Source organism: Scatophagus argus, chromosome 6 (genome assembly GCF_020382885.2).
Source record: "Scatophagus argus isolate fScaArg1 chromosome 6, fScaArg1.pri, whole genome shotgun sequence".
In the NCBI taxonomy this organism is placed as follows: Eukaryota; Metazoa; Chordata; class Actinopteri; family Scatophagidae; genus Scatophagus; species Scatophagus argus.
The window spans coordinates 15,011,716-15,031,685 of record NC_058498.1 but is presented as its reverse complement, the minus strand read 5'-3'; the positions used below and the strand labels follow the sequence as shown (position 1 = coordinate 15,031,685).

General features: G+C 41.3%; 1 long non-coding RNA gene across 1 annotated transcript; it reads left to right on the top strand.

The window, feature by feature from the left end:
* The first annotated feature begins 10,900 nt into the window (after window positions 1-10,900).
* Window positions 10,901-13,164, top strand: LOC124061261. The gene is made up of 3 exons (XR_006843710.1): window positions 10,901-10,997; window positions 11,818-11,887; window positions 12,834-13,164. It is a non-coding gene; the product is annotated as an uncharacterized LOC124061261 (long non-coding RNA).
* The last annotated feature ends 6,806 nt before the right edge of the window (window positions 13,165-19,970 follow it).

The following is a 19,970-nucleotide window of genomic DNA, read 5'->3' as shown; positions in this document are numbered from 1 at the left end:
AAAGAATCATCAAACCAGCAGTGAATGGAGACTCCTGTAGTAGAGCTTGACCTGCTCTCAGCTGAACCCCCAGCTGAGATTAACACTGTGACAGAGAGAAAGGGGAAAGGGGCCTCTCCTCCTATCACAGATAATCACTGCTTTGAGCAAGACACAGCTGAGTTGAATGACCCCACTGCTACAGCCTTACCATTTCTTTTGTCACTCACACCTGACTCCACAAATATAGCATGCATTCGGACAGTCTTGTTTAATTCTGATAGTTGAATCAATTTTATCTAAAATCCTAACATACAGCATCATCGCTACATAAAATAAATTTCTAAAATAATAATAATAAAAAAAAACATAAAGGACTACCTAGATTTTCCTCACTTGCCTCTGAGTGTTTATGCATGACACAAATCATTAGCCACAAGTGCTCATGTAAGGCCGCCTCATTAGCTAATCAAACCAGAGTCTCAGACATACGAGGAGAGATGTCTCATTAAGCAGGAGAGGACACGAGTCATCTTGGGGATTATCTTGAGATGTTGTGCAGTTATGTCTTTCTCACTGTGCCGCAACACAAACTCGAGCTCACTGACTGATAAGGAGCCTCATTTATAAAAGTCTCTCATGTGGAAATTTGCTCAAGGTCAGAGTTCTGATTTCTAAGTGATTTACAGAAGCGCTAATGTCTAAATCAGCGGTTAGCATTCATTTTTTTCTAACACTTATATAAAGAAAGTTGTTGACCTTGTTTTAAGCTGATTTGCCATAAGGGAAAGCAGCTCAAATGGATTAGCAATGACAGCAGTGCTATATCATTTATATGCATTTTAATTTAGGTGCTCATAATTTTGAGAGAGCTTAGTGTTAAACAAGCCTGAGGGAATGGAAATGCAGCTACAGGTTGATGGAGTACATCAGGGGTCAGCTTTGTTGCAGTTATGGATTTGAGAGGGCTGGTGCACATTAATGGCCAGTGTTTCATCTGCTTGTGTGCTAAAGCATGGAAGAACAGTTATAATGGATGCGCTCAAGTGTTTGTATCACAGTGTTTAGATATAATGTGAGTCATAACAGTTTTGGACTGTACACTACCAGAATAGGGTTTTTTGGGGAGCACCGAACAGTATTGATTATGCCATCGCTTCGAGCAGAGTTACAGATCATTGTGAGAAAAGTAAATGTTCTGTATGATGTTTATACTGTATATTTCATTGTACTATAGTGATGAGGAAATCTGTAAGAAAATGTCCCTCACTATACTATTATATAATCAACTCATATCAGCTATTTGCTTTTACCAACCAGCTTTAAAACCATTAAATCTCTTTTTGCTGCCTTTCCCCTTTTGTCGTACCTTTTATCCTCTTCACACCCTCCCTCTTCCTGACCTCCGCTTGCTGTCTTTGCCTCTCCCGTCCACTCCTCTTTTATTTCTCCTTTTCTGCTTCATGTCCATCACTCTCCTTCTCACCTAGCTATGATATGAAGTGTTATACTTCAGATCTTATCAGATTTTGATACTGTGAACAACAGTAATCTGCAGCTACTGCAGAACAGGATGCCAAGTCAGGGTGCCCCTTATCAGCTGTTTACAATGCCAGTAAACATAAATTCTTGCCAACATTTCCACCTTCACAACCATCACCATCATCACAGTCAGGGGGGATGGGGGATGTGTTTGTGTGTGTGTGTGTGTGTGGTGGGGGGGGTTTACAAGTGTCCGTGACATAACAGCGCCCACTGCAGCTGGTTAGGATGCACTGTCTTCTTCACTGTTCTCCATATCTTTGGCTTTCTACTTCACCATGCTGCATTTAAACAACCCACTAAAATGAAATGAAACTGAGAGTCATATCTGTATGACCAGCTGCCTCCTTTCCTTCTGAGTGACAATAATTCTGTGCGGACAGGAATGAGGAGGATGGCTGTAGAGTCATCTTTCCCTTTCTAGTCACAGTGGAATGTTACATCCATCCCTCTGTCTGTCTGTCTGTCTGTCTCTGTCTGTAATCTACATAGTGACCCACACCAAATGGGCACATCTGCGGGATCCACAGAAATTGTCCAATACCAGCTGGACTTTTCTGCCATGTGCAAATATAATGCAATGACCCATGATTCAGTGATTCAAAGTTGTGTGACTTTTGTCCAGTTTTATGATATCCATGAGGTGCAAATTGCTGAGTGAAGCACAGCAACAGACAGTAACAAAGACAAGCACTGTGACAGAATAAGCACAGATACAACGGAAAGATGGAAATGACACAGAGGAAAAATAGATTTTTACACTTGGAGAATTTGGGCATTTCTTTCTCCTCTATGTGAATACATCATTATTTATATATAAAAAAAAAAACTGTAAACCTGACAGGGGCAAATGAAGAAAAGCAGCTTGAGGGACAAAAAATAAATAAATAAATAAAATAAAAACTAAGAGGAGAAGACAGACAGCTACGGATGGGGTTGATGTTTGTGCAGGGGAACATGAAGTGGCAGACTGAGTATTCAGTGTCGGGGTTGGGTTAGGTTTCCAGCTTCAACGTTGTCAACACTTTCACTCCTTTCGCTTGACTTTGAGTCGCTCTGCGGCCCACTACTCATTGGGCAGGATGGGGTTCACCCTCAGAACAGGAGCTGGCGTTGCCCCCATTGCCAAAACCACTCTGACTTTACAACACATGGAACCTGTAAACATGACACCGGCGCTGGGCGGAAAACAGCATGCAGGAACAATTCTGTCACGGCCCAGGCCATCTGAAATGAATGTTCTCGCCCCACATCGCTTGATCTTGTTGATCCATCCCCTTACTCCTGCCAGGTTTGGATTTCCCCCTGCTCACAAACACATTTTGTCACACATGAACCCGCTGGATCAAAGCCTAATAAATTGCTTCACTTTTGACTGTGTTTGACTTATGTAGCCTATTTACCATGTGTGCATTTGACAGAGATATCCGCTTGAGAGACAGCACGAGAAGTACAGGAATCAGCAGATCAAAGATGCTGGGTGTAGATGGCATAAGTAAAAGAGCTGGGTGGGAAGATTTGAAAAAAATATTTCTGAAAGTAATACCGAAGGAGCAAGAACATGTGTGCATGTTTAATGTTGGTGTGGGAAGTCGATAGCAGTGTAGCAACAGGGTGAGTGGGAATAGGGTCTGTGGCTGCTAGTGTTTAGGTTCAGCAGCGTCTGATGACAGCTAGCTGTTCTTGAATGTGGCTACAAGTTGCCCACACTGCTGCTGAACTAAAGCCTGAATAAGTACCCCCAAGAATCAAAACACTGACAATTGACTGGATGGATGGATGGATGGATGGATGGATGGTGATTATGGTGAGTGAATGTATAAACAAATACACAGAGTCAAGGTGCTATGAAGTCTATAAATCAGCACTGAATGTTGGACAATGTGTGGGACACTGAAAGAATATGAAATAGTTCAACATGAAAGTTAAATGAGAAGATGTCAACCTCAAGTCTTTATGGTAACTATGAAGCTAAAAGCTGCAAATGGTTAATTCTGCATAGCATAAAGATGGGAAACTTTGGAAATGTCATCTTTACACTCCTGCTTTAGAACAGATTAAACAAATGAGACGAGAGATCTGATCACAAGTGGACTGCTCAAAGTACAGGTCCGAATGCACTCAAGATGCACTGATAACACATTGGACATCTGATAATTTAGACCACATTCTGAGTTGGTCTGGGCCACATATGACCACATTCTTTTAGCAGTGTATATGCAAATGTGTCCAGGAACAGACTGAAGAACTGCCTAACTGATTCTGAGAAACAACAAGCAGCCACAGCAAACAGGCACAATGGCTAACACTACCATCTGATTTCCATTTGGCCCGCTGTAATGTAAATTATGTGTTTGTGCTGTCTTGCCTGCCAAGGTATGCAGTAGATGTATAAGTGACCTACACCACTGAACTAGTAGCCACAATATTCCCAGACTCATTTGAAAATCCAGCAATTTGCAGAGTTGTTGAGTGAGGAGCAACTTAATAAACTTTGCAAAATGTTTATGTTAAATTCTAATTCATTTTTGCCTTCTCTTAAATTTGACATTAAATGCAATGCATTCATTTCTTTTCTTCCTTGCAAAAAATGTCAGTTTGTCACAACATTGCTGTAAAAGCTGTTCTGTGTCTGAAGTGCATCTTAACTTAGCTGCCAACATTCAGCAGCCGTTTGAGCACACTGTTTCAACTAGTTCCATTGTTTACACTAAACCTGAAAGAGAACATGGAAGAGAACTATAATTTACTGATGATGTAAATGTCAAATTTAAATACAGTACTGTTAAATACAAATACAGTAAGTAATAACCAATATATAGGCTACTAGGTGGGCGGAGGGGACTCTAAAAAAACACAAGTAAATATAATTCGCTGACTAATTCTTGCCTAATGATTAATTCTTACTTCAGCAAATGTTATGCATTATGTTACATCTTTCTTTGTATAAGAAAACATTGTGCCCTTTGGCAATGTATGTGTTTATTTGCATATAGACCGGGGAAGTGAGATCTAATCACAAGTGGCCACTCAAGATCCATGTGGAGACACTTAATAAGACACTTAATAATGCCAAGGGTGAACTGGCAGACTCAGAGCTGTCCACTTGTGATCAGATCACTCAGGATGAATGTTAATACCAGAATAATCCACAAAGGTAAAGTTACTATTAATAATGCGGTTACCGTCTCTACAACTAAAAAGATTTGATTAAGTAACCTGACCAACACCATTAATTAGTGACCTTAAGAGCTACTGGTTGGCCAGGCATGGAGCTGGGCTAGCTGTTTAAAGTTTTTATGCTATGTTGGTAAGTTTTGCTAAGCTGATCATCCCCTGGCTGTGGTTTCATACTACCCCACCCCCCACCCCTCTCTAAAAACTGAATATAGCTCTTTCCTTACTGTGGTTTTCTTATCAAGGGTCAGTACTAAGTGAAACACTTAAGCTTTCAATACTTGATGCCTTTTTTAAAGATATTTTATGGTCAAGAGGAATGAATTATATTGGCTAAATGCAGTCTGTTGTTTTAGGACCCATGCAGCTACTCAATTAGGGTAGTCATTTTGGTCTACACCTCATTCTGCAGCCCATAAAGAGTAAAACCTCAGAGAATGTGCATGTGTAAGCTCTGCATGAAATAACAATGACACAAGAATAGAAGTAGTATTCTGAGGACAAGAAAACTGATTCAAAATAAGAAAAGAAAAACAAAATCTCAAAATGCCAGATAATCTGAGACTGATAGCCAATGTATGGAACTGATGTATTTGCTGTAAAAATGAAAAGCTTATTGTCATAATTTAGAATAATCAGTGATGGATGATGCTCCAATGCACTACATTTTGGAAGCACATACTGTACATTTTACTTCAGAACATATATTTTTGATAATATTTTTTAGTAGTTTATTTGCAGATTCAGATGAATGACAAAAAAAAAACATAAACTCCCAGGGGTTCAGTTGCAGGGCTTTAACAGTTACTGTTAAATTTATTTATTTATTTATTTTTGCAATAGCAAAAAACAAACAAAACAACAACAAAAAAAAACATTGTGTTAATCAGAAAAATACCAAAAATCAGCTCTGATAATCAGTCAATCCAACATTTGGTTTATCCCTACTCAACATACGGAACTCCTTTCTCTTTCTGACTTTCTTACATGCACACACAGCCATTAACACACACATAAACACACACACAGGTCGCTGATCATGCTGACCACCCAGCCAGTGCCCCCCGGCCCCCACCTTTCACCTCGCTCAGCCTCGCTGAGAAAAACTACACCATTCACTTCCTCCCCTCCCTCCCAACCTAGTTCCCTCCTCCCTCTCTCAGTGCTCCCATTCATGTTGTAACAACTCATAAAGGAAGGAGACTTTGACCCCCTCAGTAAAAAGTTCCCAATCTCTTTCGTTCATCTGCTCTGGGTAGGAGGGTTAGGCAAACTCAGACTGACTCTCCTGGATGACGGATGTGTGCTGACTTCCTGTCCAAAGTTCCATTGTAAATGTCCAGCTGGTTAAAGTGGTTTTCAGAAAAATAAACTCCTGACTCACATTCAACACCCTTTGCAAAGGAGTATGACTTAATTTAAATATAATGGTCATTCCTTTTGAAGCAAAGAAAACTGTAATACGACAGCCAGTTAATTCAACCTTGTAGATTTTATCACTCTGGTATTGTTATTATGCTAAAGACCATAGTAACAAATGATTCTTCAGAGAGCTTTAGTAGGAAGGTAACTCTAAAATTTCAGTGTAACATTTCAACTTTATCGCTAGTAATGATAGATACTTCATCATACTGGTCATTCTATTGATGTACACTCACTCTAAAATCAAAATACCACCACTTTGAAATTCAAACTGGATGTATTTCAATTGAGGTATTGGATGAGGGAGCGTATTTTCAGTTTATGTTGCTGTGGTGTGCTTATGAGTGAATGCAGTGAATGAAATACGAATCCCAAAGTCCCTGCTGCCAGCTGCAAATGTACAGAGAAGATATGATGGAGTGCATCCAACTTCAGCCACAGCCCTGTACTAAAATCCTCAGCACAGTACAGTAGAAGTGTATATATATACTGTGTATATCCAGCATTGGATTTATTTCACACAAAAGGACACTGTAGTTCAAGGGTGGGCTGCAAAGCTTCTGAAAGAGATAAGAATTGCATCAGAATCCTCACTGACACAATTGTATGCATCTGGGCAGAAGGTAAGTCTCACAGTCAGTATGCAGCATGTCAGAGATGTTTTGTATGCCATATATGACATGCTTTGATGTAATTTAAGATAAAGAAAAAAAACAAAGAAACTCTGATCTAACAGGTCAACAACAAAGAACTCAAGAAGTCAAGTAAACACTGTACACTGAAATTACCATGTAGGTTACAGAGTGATCATTTCCATCACATCATTGGGTATATCTATGGGTTCTTGCCATAACAGCTCATTCTGCATACCACTTTAGACCAACAGTGTAGGTAGTAGGGCTGGGTGTCGATTCGTGTTACTTTTAAGTTACGGTACCAAGTACCAAGTAGTTTCAAAACTTTTTTAGGCAAATGATATCAGGATACCTAAAAAAAAACAACCATTTGTATGGTTTTACTCAGCCAATCACTGCAAGCTGAATATTTAATTCTGATTAGTCCAATGGTGGTGGTAAGAGAAGAAACCTCCTCTCGTCTGGCCAAACTCAAATGCAATAAATTTACACTGCCAAAAGAAAAAAAAAAAGAAGAAAAGAAGTCCAATCTATGCCCATGCAAAAGGAGTGCCCACTCATGAAAACAATGTCCACCACACACTTTTAGACAGTGTTTTAGAATTGTCACCTGCGAGCATGTGTTTTTTGACTAACCGCTAGATAACCAGAGTAATAGAACCATAGTGACAAATCAACTCCAGACCCGGTAAAACTCACCCTTGAAAAACATGGGACTTGTTGTGTTTGTCAGCAAAGCAGTAACACACTGGTTTATATTTAACATGTGCGTCAGTGATGCTGCGATTTAAGCAGACTGTCTTTTACCTGCGTAGCACACCTGTGAGCACTTCCTTTGTGCATCAGAGATCGGATACAGAACCAAAAACCATCATCAGCACACACACGAGCCACGCACAGCCTTTGTGTTTACTGTCCCTGGTTGGCAAGAAAACTGAATTATCTTTTTCAAATGTTGGAGGTTGAATTCCTATATTACATATTGTCATAGACCTGAACCTTGGTCTAACACAGCAATTATGCTATCAGGACAGTACATCCCTCTAGGGGCTGAAGGGCAATATAACCCACAAGGGACCATCTTTCATACTATTCTGACTGTTGAGAATAAACCTTTCAAATGACTTGCATGGAATCAGTATATTACAATAACATTATTACTTAACGTAGATTCATGTGATTTTCCTCCTGATGTTGCTGGAGTTATTTGTCATCATCCTAATTTTATCATTAAAATCTTAACTGAAGTTTGGCACCTTTAACATGACTGACAGATAAAGGTGAGAGCCTTGACCTCTGTGCCTTATCTGCTGTCCCCTGATCACAAACAGAGGTGCCTCTCCAGTAAAATATATCTCACTGACAAAAACATTGTAGTTATACTGTTTCTAAAATCTAAGCAACATTATCTCATATGTCACATGTTTGACCTGTTCTTTACTTCCATAGCTGTGTGTCCATGTAGTTTTTCAGTGCTGTGGACAGTTAGAACAGATTTTTAGATCCATTTAGTAATTTTCCAGCTACTAACATGTAAGCATAATTGCCTTATGCAATTATCAATGGCATGAAATTGTTTAGACAACGGACTGAATGTTTTATGTATTTTCATGATTTCTAACTCCAATGAAGAATTAGCTGATGTCATTTGTTTTGAAGCAATTAGTTTAGAACAATTTCAACAATTGAAAAAGTCATTTAATTTGTATCTTGCAATAAATAGTCTAACAAAGTGCACACTGGGTAGGCAGGCCAGCAGACCGACAAATCAAGCAGTCGTTCAGTCAGTAAGACAGGCAGGCAGAGAGGCAAGAATAAACTAAAAAACATGTATGAAGAGAGTCAGCCAGACAAGACAAGTCAGGCACTCATTTAGTAAAGGCAGTCAGAGCCGTATGTGGGAGCAGTAGCAGGGGAACCAACCAGAGGTCGGAGGTCATCTGGGATTTGGGTTTCCGGCTTCTAGACTCCATGGACCTGAAACATGTCTCCCTCGCCTCAGAAAACCATCATCTCTGCCTGGATCTGTTCCGCAATGCTTCCTCCACTACTGACACACCTACATTTCTCTGTTTCTATTTAAATATTAGCGAGGGCTCCCATTGCAGCTGGAAGAATTTTGCAGTGGTTATCTATTTATTTATTTATTTGCGTAAAACTGCCTAAATACTGTGCAAAGGCACAGCAACGACTGTGTTTCTGAGGTATGTTCATGCATATGTGTTTGTCCTACATGCTGTTGTTTGAATTACTCACGTCTAGACGTACACATGTGTATTTTTGTATATCCTATGTACTGTGCAAGTGTGTGCGCACATGTTTATGTGGGGGCAGCTCCCAGTGCAGCATTCTTTATAAACACATCAGTTGGGCTGACAGTGCACAGCGGGAGGGAGGGTGAGCCTTAAGACAGCCTGGGACAGAGGTCTCATAAAAAATCACTTCTAATTTATTTCCCTCCAAATTGGAAAGTGCACGCTCACACCTGACTAAATCATCACGCGTCAACTGGAGACGGCCCCCCACTGCACGTTGACGAAACCCGATCTCAGTTTTGCCGTGCAGGCCCAAGCCAGCCCTGGCAGAGAAAACACAGCGTCACGCTGCATACATACACACTCCTTAATGACTTTTACAGATGTGCTGCTCCAGATAGCCCCGCTAAAGCCCTGTCCCCACACACCACTCCCGTGTGCTCAGTTTGGCCCCAACAGCCAATATGGCCATATCAAATCTTTCCTTTTTTTTGTGGTTCGCGTGGCTTCCACATGCCCCCTCGCTCTTTCCCAAAACTCTTCCTAATCTTTCCACCTTTTGCTCTTCTTTCACAGTCATTTCCCCATTCCATTTCAGTGCAATTTTTTTTATCTATTTTCCCTTGTGTCATCAGACACTCCGCTAGAAAGCCCCAGCAAAGCTTTGGAAAAGAAACTTTTCCTCATTCTTTCTGTCTTTCCTGCTTTTTCTCTATTTGTCCTTCTCTCAGTTTACACTCCCATATCACTCTCCTGTTGTCCAGCATGGTTCCCCTTTTCGTAGCAGGGGTGTCCAGTTGGACTAGAAGATGCCAACAAAAGGTGTGATTGTGTGTCTGTGTGTGTGTGTGTGAGAGAGAGAGAGAGAGAGAGAAGATATGGTTCTGAATGACGCTGCTGATGCCACTCCAAGACAACAAGGACGCACTGGAGGTCTGAAAAGCAAAGAAAAACTCCTCAAATAACACACGTTTACTATTCATCTTCATGGACATACACAGTATGTTTCCATCTGCCAGTGTGCATTTTGAAAAACATTTTTACACTTAGCTAAGTTGGAAAAGTTGTCATATTGAAAAAGAGAAGATAAAGATGAAGATTGATAGAAACATGGTTTTTGATAGATCTTGGTAAAATTCATGGCTATCATACCATACACATTTGATTAACTATTTAATTCTACCTTATTAGAGTCATAAAAAATATTTTGAGTTTATATGTCTGTCAGGTCATAATTGTTCAAACAAACTGAGACTGCTATTGTCTTAGGCCAGTGGATAAAGGGAGTCAGATAAACCATATTATTTTCTACACATTTGTTTAATTAACCGTCGGTATAGTAACAGTGCTTCGCTCGCGATCTCAGGTTTGTTGGTATTATCATTATGTTATAGTTTACATCAGAGCATATGGATAATTAATGCAGCCATAAGTTAGTTTCAGTTACTTTTACTGTGTTTGGGAGAGCCCGTCCAGCATTTCCTACATTTTATGGTGGTGGTGATGTCATGGCTGACATCACTGGGCTAAACCAAGTGCAGGGTTTTTCTTTTCAATGGGAATGTTTAGTTTGGTTTACCTGAAGCATTACCAAAGGAATGTGTTCAGATTTCTTACCTGTGTAGAGCCACTGAGTAACATCACGAGCTTGTAAATGAATCAATCTGTGATTATGAGGTTTCACAGTATTAAGGATACTGTGTATGTTGACCTTTGGTGCTGTGGTGCTGGCTGAGGTAATCTAAGTGTGAATTGAACACCTTATATAAACAGTTGAGTTTTTGCCTCTCGAGGAGGGTTGAGGCTGTGCTGCTATTAACATGTGTGTTTAGTCTAAGTTGATAAGAGTTAATTTTCCGAGTTGTCTGAGTTACACACATAACTGAGAGCAATTTTTCACCTATGGAATGACCAGCTGTCTGCTGAGTCTGTCCTACCTACCACCTTCCATGACATTAGAGCCAGACAACTCTACAGGAATCCAAAGGTACCTAATCACCTAATCTTTCATATTTTACTTTAGTAAAAACTAAATTACTTGCTATGTGAAACGCTAAACTATTTTCACTTGACTGTATTCTGAAATAAATTACTTTAATCCCGTATTTCTCCACTGGGGCTACAATGAGGTAAGCCTGTCTGTAAGCAGCAATTAAGTGTCATGATCCGAGTTACTAGTGCTTAAGCCCTCTTGAATGTTTTCATGTAAAGGCAGTTGGTGAAAACATTAAATCACATTTTATTTTGCTGATATTTCAGAAGATCACTTAAAGTCTGAAACAAGTGAATGGAAACGTAATCACAGATTTTAGACAGAACTCACATCAAATGTAACACATGACATTCACAATATAAAACAGAAACTGACATTAAGCCAGCTTGTCCTGCGCAGAACAGCACTTGTTTTTGCTGACTCAGCAGTCGGCATAGCTCAACATGGCTGACTGACCGCTCATGCGTGTTTATTCCAAACACACACCTTCGTACCACAAATACTCTTCCCCTTATCTAATGAAGACTGTGGCTCAGGAGTTACAAACCAAACACAACAATGAATCCCAGCACGCCATGTTACAACAATAAGTTGCGAGAGACAGCAACAGAACAAATGAAACATGTCGACACATAACAACATCAATTTGACATAAAAAGAGAAGGAGGCAGATAAACAGACAGCACTAGAAGATACTCTTGTGTTTTGGAAGGGGTTACTCTCTGCTGAAGCCAGCTCTGTAAGACCCGCTTGTTGCCCTTAGTTCATGTGGCTGGCTTGCGTTCATAACGCCTTCGTCTGGGTTTTATTGCAGGTACAGGACAGGCGGGGCAGATGTTGGGGTCACTGGCAAACAGTTTACAAACTCACCCCAAGGCCTCAAGGTCAGGAACAGAGGGCAGCAAGGGGTTGGGAGGCACACTTGTCTTTTTACCATGTCATGTTATTGTCCTCCTGTTTCCTTCCTTTCTCTCTCTCTCTGTCTCTCTCTTGCTTGTTTCTCCTCCTGTGTCTCATTTTCTCTTCTGGGCCTGTGTGATCTTTTGGCAATAGCTGCATTTGTCATGAACAGCAAACGGATAAACAACAGCATACTCTATGCACAGTATATTGTAAAAAAAAAAAAATAGAATGCAATTTTGTGTGTTTCTGTTAATCCATCATTATGTCAGATGTCGGCCATGTTATCCTTTGATCAAAGAAGACAAAAAATGATTTGCATGTTGTTTAGGTGCACAAAACAAAATCATGAAAGCCAACCACTGTGGTTGCTGTATCAAACAGCAAGAGGGGATTCAGCTTAAAATTAGAAATGGTTAGGCATAAGCATACAGTTAAGATTAGACATAAAGCTGAAAATGGTTATGTTTAGGTTAAGATGAAAGGTAGATGTGATGAGTTAAAAGTTTAGTTGAAGGCAAGTACAATAAAGCTACCGTACATTTATCAGTTTTCTAAGTCAAAGTTCCATCAGACACTAGCATTAAGTGCATATAGCCCAGCACTGCTCTCTCAGCAGACACAGTTACAGCTACAGGAGCATTCTGTTTTCTCACTAACTATCATGTGTAAGTGAGAAGCTCACTGGCATTCAAGTGACAATTTGTTAGAATAATTCCTCAGGTGAATATGTTGCTCTTTTCAAATGTTGACTCTCGGTGGGGCTGACAATACTAGCAGCCCTAAGTTGACTGTCTGATGTCCAGTTATGAAAAGCTGGCAAAAAAAATCTTTGTCTGTATACTTATCTCTGTGTCTGTCTGCCTCTCTGCCTCTCTGACTCTCGCTGTCAGGGATGAGTAACTCTGTCTCTGCTTTCTTTCTGACCAGATGTTCAACTCTGTATAATCCATGGCTGGATAATCCAGGCAGAGCCCCTCCTCGGCTCTCTTTCCATTGGCACTGTCACATCCTCATTCAGGCCAAAGCCAGTACACTACTAAATCAAGTCACTTCTAAATAAGATTCAAAATTCATTTTTCCAGTCATTTTTGCTGGATGCGGGATGTTCAAGTTTGTGATATAAATCATATTAAGTACTTATTATCAGCATACAAGAATCGATCCAACCCTGCCAAAGGCCTGTCTGGTGCTGGTACAGCCGCACACATGTTATTGCGTATTATTTTGCCTAATTAAACCCTGGAGTGTTAACAGTAATATAATACAAGAATTTCCCTCCAGGGATTAATAAAGGAATTCTGATTCTGATTCTGATAATAATTTGTATTTACGTAGGAGAGATCTACACCAGATATTCGAATCCCACTTATATGGGAAAACAACAATCAATAGCAAATATAGAGCACAACGGCCTTTTTCACTAAGGGCATCTTGATGTGTCAGAAAGAAAAGCACAGGTGTACATAAATAATAAAATTATGGATGGCTAAATTCCATTTAGCTGCTTCAGTTTCAGCTAAATAGCAAAGTTTTTTTTTTAATTTACTGAAAAATTATACCATCGTGTGAGTTCTGTGAGAACATAAATAGAGAGAGTTTATTTGACTGCAACAGGACATACAGGAGATATACAGCGGCAGCTATAGCAGACATCAGGGCTTAGAACTGGTGAGCGAAAGTTTGAACATACAGCACAGTGTGGTGTTAACTGGTGAATCTGTCCAGTAAGAGTTTCCAAGGACCCTTTGACAATCACTTTGACTGCTTATTTTGATCGGACTGGGCCACCAGTAATCCATTATTCTGTAATGTGGGTTGTTTCAGTGGTGTTGCAGCTTCAATTTCCCAAAAAATAGTAGAATATGCAAAGGTATTTTCATGATGAGCAGTAATCTTTCACTGCAGAGGTCATACTCAGTGAAAACAATTCAATAAAAGGGTAAAAAACTTTACCCTTACTCTACTGACATACTGTACATGTGGACAACCTCGGCCTCCACCCCCCACTCTTCCTCCACTGGTACTGATGTAGTTCCCCAGTGTAGAGACCAGCAGCCTACAGGCCAATTCCCCATCCTCTCATATCCTGGCGTGTGCACAGAGGCCATTGGCCAGGCCGGGGCAGGTGAAGCTATGAACTCCATTACATAATGACAGAGGAAGTCATCAGTCAGTGTAGTGGAGTGTGGTGGCACTCAACTATGTCCCATTTTTTTTTCTCTGTGGGAACTGTGGCCTCCAGCATGTGAGGGTGACAGCTCAGTGAGCATGGAGTGTTTGTGCAAGCCTAAATCAGTTTGAGAGGGGTGGAAACAATCCAGGGGGCTTTGTGTGTGTGTGTGTGTGTGTGTGTGTGTTCGTTCCTACATAATGATTTATTGTGACAAATGATGAGCCATAAACAAACAACAAGCAAGCCACCCGTCTCTCCACATAAACAAACTAACAAACAAACAGAGGAGACAGACAAACAGGCCGTCAGGCACAGTTTAAAATGATCAATTACAGTAAAGCAGAGATCAGTGTGGGGTTATTTAGATGTGACTGTTGTGTATATCTGTGAATATTAGTACTTGCGTGCATGTCTCCACATCCACTTGCGTTCATGAGTGTGTGAACACATGATTTTGGTTTGATATTGTGTGTGTGTGTATACGGTTGCCAGTCTGCCCCATCATATGCGTGTGTTTCTGAAAAAGCAAGTGTGTGTGTGGGGGTGGGGGGTGGGGATGTAACCCAAGCCAGAGCGGCACAACACAGCAGCCTGTTCAAAGGCCCATTTGTATTATTACAGCTTGTCCAGCTGCTCAGGACAGACAAACAAGACTTAGAGTGATCTGAGCTGCAAAACACAGACCTCCCACCCCATCGCTGAATCCCCTGTGACCCAGCCCAGCCTAGCATTGTGGCTCAGAAATGGACAAACAAACGCCTACAAATAGACAAACTGCCAGTCGTGAGGGGAAGTTTTGCCCTGAAAGAATGAAGGATGAATGCAAATCTAAATCATCATTCAAAGCAGCGCATTTCCGTGTTTTTTGTTCTTCCACTGACTGCAAAGAAATTGCCCATCTGGGATGTTTCTACTGAACCTCTACCAAATTCTGCTCCCCATTTCACAATCGGCCTCCTTAACTCATAATTCATATGTGTTCTGGTTGAACGAATGTAGGAGTTTCCATGATGAAAAGCTTTGTTTCCAAATTAATAATGTTCATTTATTTAAAACAGATATGGTATACTTATGTCAACATTTGTATAGTGAGTGGCTGCCCCCCTCCCTGTCCTGTCTTCTCCCCATGAAAAGGATGGAAACTGTGTATACATTTCTACCCTACACTGTAATGAGTAACGTTACCTCCTGTAAAAATATTGAGTCTCCGTTCCACATTTGCTTTTCAGATCTCACATACTACACTGAGCAATGATCCTCAAAACAAAATATTGCTTTATATACATAGTGATCTACTTAGAAAGCTGATGAAAATTAATGCCTGTATTTCTAGCACAGACTTTTTGCCAGCAATATTTCTTCTCAGTGTGTACTCAGCGTGCACTCTGTTGCCCTCTGAACAGCTCTCTCCTGTGGAGATCTCGCCAAATGGATCTGATTGTGGTGATTAAGATCAGAGTAAGCTAACACTCTGGCTCCCTCACACCTCTCGCTCTCCTCCTCTATATTCTCTCCTTTTCACCTCAGCTTGTGCCAGTCTTCCTCCCCTCCGTCTTCTATTCTCATCACCCCGTCTTCCATCCTCCTCACTTCTCCATTCCTCATCTATTCTGCTCTCCTCCTCTCCCTGTGCTCCTGCTCCCTTTCCCTCTCTGACTCAGGGTCCCTGTGTGCCTGTATGTAACATCAGTAAAGCTGTCAGGCAGCCAGGCCAAGGTAAACAGCCCAGCACTGGGTTCAGGGGTGATGGGGGCCGAGATGTTTTTCCTCAGGAACCCAGGGACCCCCGGAGGCTTCTGGCTGGGGCCAAAAAGGGGCACGGGGGGAGACGATCCCCTCAGTTGCCCCCCACAAGAACACACATCGGACGGTCTCTCTTTGTTCTCTCTCTATCTCCATCTTTCCTCTTCTCTCTTTAGTGTCCTTCCTCCTCATCGTTCCCTCCTCCCCGGTTCTTTCTCTCTCTTTCTTCATCTGTGTGCACAAAGCTCTTGAACATCATCTCCTTGACACATGTTCAATCATTCAGCACCACCTTCGCATGCTGCTACACCTACATGTCCTCGTGATGATATGAAAGAGATCTACAAACACATATGCCTTTGAACATAACCCGTAGAGACGGTGTGCATTATATGGCCGATGTTCTAAATATCATTTTATTTCCACATGCCTCTGATAAAAATGAAATTAAATGTCTGAAATGACATTTTAAAGGTAAACTTAGAATGGCAATTTGACTTGATGTGCTTCTGGAGGTATTCAGAAAATCAATTATGTCACTTGAACAAGAAGAAAGAAAGGAAAAGAAGTAAGAATGGAAAACGGAGAAGGGATTACTTGAGAGGAGATCAAGAAGACAAGAAGGGAGAGAAAGGGCGACAAGAGAAGAAGACAAGAGAGGGAGTGAAATGGTGAATAAGGAAAGGAAAGATAGGAGATAGGGGAGAAGTGATATCTCTCACCCAGGCGTGACCCCTCTCAGCCCCAGTGAACAGCTCCCTCTGAGGGAGGCAGACGGCCCATAGAGGGAGAACAGGACGGGGTACATCCAGAGGTTGCAAATCAGAGGCAGCACTAAAAACACAGCTCTCTGGGAGCAAGAGAGACAGAAAGAGGGGAGAGTAAAGAGGCAGAGAATGCTGGGAGTGGAAGAAGAAACTAAAAATGACGTTTAAAAAGAGAGTGAAGAAGGATTTAATGGACAAAGCGAAGAGGTCAGAGAAGAAAAAGGAGAAGAAAACTGTGGAGTTAAGACGGGATTCAGTCAAGCCAAGAAAAGCATGTAGAATTGAATTAGGGGCGGGAGAGCCACCGAGCAAACCAACAGGAGAGGAAAGCAGGGGTGCAAGGAGGAAGCGGAGGGCCATTACCCTTTGTACATCAGCCGTTACATCCCTTGGCGACTGCCTTCCATCCACAAAGTAGATGGAAGGATTAGGATAATTTGAGAGGAGTAAGAAAGGGAGAGCAGATTCAGCAAAAAGAGAGGTTAAGACCAGACTTTATTTGCAAATACTGTTTGTTTTAACCTTCTCTGAGTAGCAGGTGGGTGGAGTTTGGAGTACTGCTGGGGGATTGGAGGGACTGAGTGATTTTAGTCCAGAGCCAGACAAAGTCCATGGATCATGCCAGAGATTATAGATATCTGTTGTGTCAGAACTGACAGAACTTTTGACCACATGGATGGCATTTGTCATGTCATCAGTGTCAGAAAACCACTTTGTTATTCTCTTTTCTTGAACATAATACCACAATTTTTCAAAAATAATTTGACCCAAGTCTGATTACAATCCGGAGGAGGGGGGCAGGGTCAGTCAGACAAGAGATAGGAGCCAACAATGCTCAATTCTTCTGCCACACTTGTTAAAAGGGAGTTTGACTTAAAAGGACACTTCATCTGGAATTTCCCGATAACTCATGGGGAAAAAGATGAGGGAGTGCAGGAAAAACCTCCGTCCAAGAGCTTGATAATTGTATGATTTTATCAATGTCCAGCAGACACTAATATTCAACAAAGTGCTTGAAAGCTTAGAACATTCCAGTCTACAGACACAAATTTTTGACATTTTCCCAAGTATTTTCAGTTCTCAACAATCAATCAGTAATGAATTCACTTTGATGTCCTGCAAAACCTCACAGAACTTTTTATTTTCTCTCACATCTCTACCTGCAAGTTGAGTTCTCTTCTTCCTCGTCTTCCTCTTCTCATCTCCTCCCCTTCCTGTTCCTGTTTCCCAGGAGCCCTTATTCATCCTGTTGCTGCTCCTCATCAATCCCACATTGCCACAATGGTGTGTGACAGCGCACTGACAGGCCCATGACAGGCCTGCCACCCGCACAGCCTGTCCCAGCCAGCCAGCCCACAATATGGGAGAAGACAAACAGACACGAACATGCACAGCTCCCTTCTCTCCTCCCCAAACCTTGGGGCCTTGGCGCCTGGCCATGTGGCTCAAAACTCCCTCTTCTGTGGAGCCTCTTTCTCTGAAGCCACTGTCTGCTTACCTGCCTGCTGGACTGGATGACAACCTCCCCTTCATCCTGTACAGATGCAACAACGAGGCTTCAGTGATTGCAAAATCAGTCTGTCCATCAGTCCACCATGTTGGTCCAAACTGAAATATCTCAACAGCTACTGGATGGATTGCCGTGGAACTTTGTGCAGATATTCGTGGTCCCCAGAGGTGGAAGCCTGCTGACCTTGGTGATCCATTTGACTTTTCCTGATGTTGTTAAAAATTATGTTAAAATTTTAATTTGACCCATATTTTGGTTTTTAAAAAATGGTTTAAAAATGATTATAAAAAAGGCAGTCAGCCTGGGCTGTACTTTTTGTTTTGCAAATTTTAGCATGCTAACTAAGGTTCCAAATATGGGACACATCTCCTAAACATCAGCGTTAGCATGCTGACGCTGCCTTTTAGCTCAAAATACCACTGTGTCTTACTGCAGCCTCACAGAGCCAATAGCGTGGCTGCAGACTCTTAGTGTAGTCGCTGTATTTAATGGTCCTGTAAAACTGAAAGTTTTTGACCAGATTCCCATTTGGATCTTGGCTTTCATAATATTACATCATTTCAAAAAGCTATATTAGCTCGAAGGCAAGTGCTTATTAAGGCTGTTTTCTCTTGTGGTGTTGAATGATGTCTAAATTTGCTTTAATCTCCAATAGCTTTTACTCACCAAGAGGTTCCCTACTGTTGGTTAACCTTTAATTTGTAGTGAAGGTTTTTAACAATTTTGCCAAAACCATAAACCAGCCATAAAGTTGTCATTCCAAGCATTACTTAAATCTTTAATCTGATTTTACAGTTATTATTATTGAAGTTAAATTTTAGCATTTGAAAACAATGCAGTGACAGTTTGTGTTGGTGGAACATAGTGTTCATGTCCACTTTAATATGCAGTAATTTTTTAACCTTAACTTGGGTGGCTTAAATTTTATGGGACTGTGTTGGCAAATGAGGTAGAGCTCGTTTAAAAAACCGGCAGAACAAAACCCAGCATACTGACTTTAGACCCTGGGAGTCAAACTTGATGGGTAGCTGGAAAAGCTTTAAATGATTATAGCTAGTCTCTTTTCCATTTTGTTGCTGGCAGGTGGAATGACAGTTCATCAAATAGACAGCATCGGTTAGAGTGCACGTGGGCTTTTTAAGGCTGCAGATGGCCAATGAGTCGGAAAAGTTTACCCTTGACCAACAAGCTTCCTCACACACTGCTCATTCACTTCGATTATATTAAATGAACTGACTACCAATCATGTTGTTAACTTTGATAGTGCACCATCAGAGGAGGTGGGGAACTAAAGCTAATGTCAAATACTGTATGTTGGTTTAAAAACTTTGAAATCTGTCACATATACAATATTTATGCTACAATTATTTATTGGTGGCACTCTGAGTTATAGCATGTCTGTACAAAACTGCTTTTGCTTTCTCCCTCTCTCAATCCCTCCCTCTCTCCCTCCCTCTCACACACTCATAGTCCCCTACTCTTGATCTGCTTAGATCTGCAACATCTAACTGCCACTTAACCTCACTTTCTCTACTTACCCATCTGCTCGCCCCTTCAGCTTCCAATCCATCATCCAGCCGCGCCTCTAGCCCTTTGAAATGACTCTACTAGTCATGAACAACATTAACCTCCCGCCATCCAACTGCACACACACACACACATACATGTGATCAGATGCCCCTTTACCTCTGCTCAGAGTGCAATCTCAGGCTACTTCATCCCAGCATCAGTCTCTCGCTGTAGAGGCTGTTGTTTCTCTGCTTTGCTTTCCTTTCTTTATGTGTGACGTTGCTCCTCCATAAGGAGACTCAGAGTGGCCTTATCATCTTTGGCCTTTTTATTCACTTCGCCTTTGAACCTGGGTGTTCTGT